Genomic DNA, 5,554 nt, shown 5'->3' with positions numbered 1-5,554 from the left:
GACATTTGGGCCCAATTAAAATATGTCTCGTGAACCACGCCGGCTTTGACAGGAAGTGGTTTGTGAATAACCAGTGAGGGGCCTTTGTGGAGGGGCCTCTCCACAAACAAAGGAACCACTGTGGCAAAAACATAGCTATAATAAGACGTTGGACCTTTGCCCATGTGAGCTACGGCATAAAAGTGCATTTCTTTGAAGTCGTTTGGCAGATTATTGGGCTCGTGGACTGAATATAAGATAAAAGTGTCGTTGGATATTCAGCCAAAGTCACACACGTGGTTTTATTTCCTTTTCCGCGCTGATATGTGTTTTATTTTGTAATTAAAGGGACGGGAATTTCACACAACTGGGATTTGAGAACAAAACAAAAGCAACAAAAAAATCCAAAAACAAAGGGAAAAAAGGAAAACAGAACAAAACCAAATAATAAAGAATTTATAAAGAAGAAAGTGCCAAAAATAACCAACCCTGATGAGTAACAATAAAAACATAAGTAAATAAACGCATAAGAAACAAAATGACACACAATGTTTAGAATCCAGATAAACCAGTGACCAATAAGATCTGACGATATTTATGGGAAAATATATGAGACAATTTTGATTATTTTTGACACATTATTTAGTTTAAATTCACTACAAACTCATCCACAGCTTTTCATCTTAATACAAACTGGATAAAACAGCAGTTTAGTCGGATTTTATGCTCTTCTTTGTGCCAACGTGTTCAAACAAAACTGTAGCTGTATCGTCTTGTTAGCTTGTTAGCTTGTTAGCTCGTTAGCCTAAACTAAATATGGTGGAGATTTAAGTCCAAGAGCCAAACTAAATATCAGTTTGTCTGGTTTGAGCGACTGAATAATGAAAAGTAAAATGCCTCGAGTGTTTTGAAAGAAGTAGAATAAATCTTTGTTTCAGATTTTGCGCAGATTTGCCTCAAAGTGTCAGTTCAAAGCTTCTTTTTTTAAGTCTTAAAAACATGAAAAACAGAATCATTTCATTTTTAAAACATATTCTTCACATTCCTAACTCATTCCTAACATTATATAATCATTCACCACAATGCGTTTTAAAGCGCTTGTCACAACGGTCGCAAGAATGCTAACAACAACAACTAGCGCGCTAACGGAAGGCCGGTTACTTCCTGGTTGGTGGAAGCTATAATTAGACCAATGCTAACAGTATCAGGAGCTACTTTTACAAACTATTTTTCTTTTCAATTTATTTATTTTTTATGTTTTTGCAATAAAAAATGTCTGCAATTGAATAAATGAATGAATAAATAAATATATGTGTCACACTGTGTAATCTTTGAGGCTAGTGATGTTACAATATAACATTTTAGTGATTTTATTGTGAAGAAAAAATAAAAAAATATTCACGATTATTTAGACTGTGACCAAACAAAAGTGAAATCTTTAATTTTTGGGCATTATCGTGGTCTAACATGTTACTATTCTTCAAGTTTGTGACGGGCTTTACAAAAAATAACTTTCGAAAGACTAAATAAAGCTAAATTTGACAAAAACAGCCAGATAAAATAAAGTTCTTTACATTTAGCTCTATTTTTGGGCAGAATAATGAACAAAAAATACTTAATTTTGCTTTTAAATGGTCACGGTTATGATTTTTTGGTTTATTAATGGCTCCGCCCCCAGCACAGACACAGACAGTCGTGTTAATGGCTCCGCCCCCAGCACAAACACAGACAGTCGTGTTAATGGCTCCGCCCCCAGCACAGACACAGACAGTCGTGTTAATGGCTCCGCCCCCAGCACAGACACAGACAGTCGTGTTAATGGCTCCGCCCCCAGCACAAACACAGACAGTCGTGTTAATGGCTCCGCCCCCAGCACAGACACAGACAGTCGTGTTAATGGCTCCGCCCCCAGCACAGACACAGACAGTCGTGTTAATGGCTCCGCCCCCAGCACAAACACAGACAGTCGTGTTAATGGCTCCGCCCCCAGCACAAACACAGACAGTCGTGTTAATGGCTCCGCCCCCAGCACAAACACAGACAGTCGTGTTAATGGCTCCGCCCCCAGCACAGACACAGACAGTCGTGTTAATGGCTCCGCCCCCAGCACAGACACAGACAGTCGTGTTAATGGCTCCGCCCCCAGCACAGACACAGACAGTCGTGTTAATGGCTCCGCCCCCAGCACAAACACAGACAGTCGTGTTAATGGCTCCGCCCCCAGCACAAACACAGACAGTCGTGTTAATGGCTCCGCCCCCAGCACAAACACAGACAGTCGTGTTAATGGCTCCGCCCCCAGCACAAACACAGACAGTCGTGTTAATGGCTCCGCCCCCAGCACAAACACAGACAGTCGTGTTAATGGCTCCGCCCCCAGCACAAACACAGACAGTCGTGTTAATGGCTCCGCCCCCAGCACAGACACAGACAGTCGTGTTAATGGCTCCGCCCCCAGCACAGACACAGACAGTCGTGTTAATGGCTCCGCCCCCAGCACAGACACAGACAGTCGTGTTAATGGCTCCGCCCCCAGCACAGACACAGACAGTCGTGTTAATGGCTCCGCCCCCAGCACAGACACAGACAGTCGTGTTAATGGCTCCGCCCCCAGCACAAACACAGACAGTCGTGTTAATGGCTCCGCCCCCAGCACAAACACAGACAGTCGTGTTAATGGCTCCGCCCCCAGCACAAACACAGACAGTCGTGTTAATGGCTCCGCCCCCAGCACAAACACAGACAGTCGTGTTAATGGAAAGTCTCTAATAAGAGCAATGAAGTGATATTGCGCTTTTGGGACGTGTTATTATTCCAAGCATTAGCAGCTCATAAGTCATGTAGCATTAGTAAAGGTTTCCAGCAGCAGTGGAGACAAAGTACCTCATTATACTGCGAGTACACAGTGGGTGGACTTACAGGCAGTGCTGCTGTATCATTATCACCATATGGACCGTACAGAGTGTTTATATAGAAACCACGCCACAACAGAAGGTGCAGTTTACAATGAGGAAGATGTATATCATCTTTGGACATTAAAAAAGTACTTGTGACTAAATAGCAGCAGAGTAGAATATGTATTTTTGAAGCACAGGTAGTAATCAATATTATATAGTATTGGAAATAGATCCTTGTTTGACTGAACCCAAATTATGACGTTTAAAAAACTGAAAAAATTACATTTGGCTGAATTTGAAAATGAATTTCCCTGGACAAAATGTGCCTTAATTTCATTGGACGTCGTGTGTTACTTGTGTTTTCTTGTTTTATTTCTGTGTCGTGTTCTGTGTTATGTGTTTTATGTGTTTTTGGTTTTGTTTTGTTTTTTCAAAATTGAAGTATTCTGATAGAAAAGTATGGATCAACAACAAAATTGCACAAATAGGACAATAACTTACCTTTTGTTTTTATATATATATATATATAAAATCCAATTTGAAAAGATACAAATATCTACTACACACACTACTTCAAGGCAAGTTTATTTGTAGAGCACAATTTGTACACAATATGTCGGTTGCCATGGGCGCCGATACGCAGGAGACTGTCGGTTGCCATGGGCGCCGATACGCAGGAGACTGTCGGTTGCCATGGGCGCCGATACGCAGGAGACTGTCGGGCGCCGATTACGCAGAACAATTGTGTCCGGTTTCCACGAATGGTGTGGATGGGCTGTAATCTGTGGCTCAGACCATAAGGCTTTGGCAGAGCGGCTGTCAACATTGTGTTTCCCGGCGACAGACATAATGTGGCATCAACTGTTCGGACCAATGCGCCAGAAAAGGGAAAAAAATGCGAAAAAAATTTAAAAATGTATGAGATTTTGAATGATTTTGTTGAAATTTTCAGTTCAGAACGACGAATACAAGATAATTTGCATTGATTATTTTAGTCGACGGGTCAAACTGTCATTTCTATTGCGCATTAAGACGTTTTTTAATACATTTTCAAGCAAATAACAGTTGAATCATGGGAACTGAAGACTTAAAGATGGAACAAAATTTTACATCAATAATACACTTTATTTGTAAATTTAATTTACAAATAAAGTGTATTATTGATGTAAATCAGACAGTTTTTACTTTTTTTTTGGTTTTGTTGGAGCATCATATTGTCCAGCTAACGAGCCGCTAAGATTGTCACGAATATTTTTATAGTCAAAAAAATCAATGGTAAGTACTACTACTTTACAATACCTTATTTCATGTATACTATGTCATTTACTACAAGTCTGAATGTTGGTACTGTCAAACCTACTTTACTCATAATTAAAGATAAACTCATTTTAATCAATTTAGTCTAGCAATTATTCAGTCAATTAATCATTTAGTCACGTGATGAAAAATGTTTGACTGAATTGGATTCTGAAGTGAAGTTGTCTGAGGATCTGGAGGAGACACTTACGGATAAAGAAGTGTTTTCATCAAATACATAGAATTTACACATTTCCCACATAATTTTTACGAAGCCGCGGCTCAATTCTAGTCTCAAAACGTCTTGTTCTCAGCTCCTGACATCGACGTATGGACCGGATAACGATGATTCCACTACTACACGAGTTGAGCTATTTAAATAATCGATTAATCACAACTAACGGTTAACTTGTTGCAGCGTTACATCACGTTTTAAACTAACTGATTTTCATAGTAATTTAGAGTCGTTCTGTCTTCGTTGTTGTCACTTCTTCCTTTTAAAACTGATGTATTTGGAACGCTTAGAATTATTTGATTGATTTTTGAAACGTATTGATTTGTGGTGAAGAAGAATAAAGTCTAAAGACTTAGAACTACTGCATGTGGAGGTAATAAGTAAAAAGAGGTAAAAAGAAGAAGAAGAAGAAAAAGGTAAAAAGAAGAAGAAGAAGAAGAAGAAGAAGAAGAAGAAGAAGAAGAAGTTTTTCATTGAGATATCCCAATTTTGACCGAGCAAGTGGCGTGAAGGTACTCTTCACGAAAAGACAGCGTTTGATGCAAAAAAAAGCCATTTATACGAGTTTTGACCTGGAACATTTCGCTCACGGCCATACCACCCTGGACCCGCCCGACCTCGTCTGATCTCGGAAGCCAAGCAGGGTTGGGCCTGGTTAGTACTTGGATGGGAGACCGCCTGGGAATACCAGGTGCTGTGAGCATTTTCACACTTTTTCACCTGTCCAAAAAAATAAATAAATAAAAGAAGTTTTTCATTGAGATATCCCAATTTTGAAGAAGAAGAAGAAGAAGAAGAAGAGGTAGGGTCCAGTCGAATTGACCGCCAGAAAACACCAAAGAAGAAGAAGACATTTGGGTGATAAATAGTAGAAATTCCACCTCCATATTAAAAGCACGTTCTTTTACTCAGACCCGGCCCTGGCCTCGCTCAGTGTTAAGAGCCCGAGCGCTCGCCGCAGGATCCATCTCCGGTCCCTCACGCTCATTCATCTGGACCTAAAGAGGCTGCGGCGCTCAGACACAGCTTTAATGTGCTTTTGATGAAACACAAGAGAGGCCTAATGTGCCGAGGTGTCGTGCGACTGACGGACACGTCAGTTACGTGTGCGACACGAGCAGTTACGTGTGCGACACGAGCAGTTACG

The 5,554-nt window shown here is 40.5% G+C and overlaps 1 non-coding gene across 1 annotated transcript; it reads left to right on the top strand.

The window, feature by feature from the left end:
• The first annotated feature begins 4,991 nt into the window (after positions 1–4,991).
• On the top strand, positions 4,992–5,110 carry LOC140369575 (5S ribosomal RNA). Its single transcript, XR_011928235.1, has one exon. It is a non-coding gene; the product is annotated as a 5S ribosomal RNA (ribosomal RNA).
• The last annotated feature ends 444 nt before the right edge of the window (positions 5,111–5,554 follow it).

Source organism: Eucyclogobius newberryi, unplaced genomic scaffold (genome assembly GCF_026437365.1).
Source record: "Eucyclogobius newberryi isolate DKJ021-1_F unplaced genomic scaffold, fEucNew1.0.hap1 SCAF_20, whole genome shotgun sequence".
Classification (NCBI taxonomy): Eukaryota; Metazoa; Chordata; class Actinopteri; order Gobiiformes; family Gobiidae; genus Eucyclogobius; species Eucyclogobius newberryi.
The sequence above is the reverse complement of the archived record's forward strand: the minus strand, read 5'-3'. Positions and strand labels throughout refer to the sequence as shown.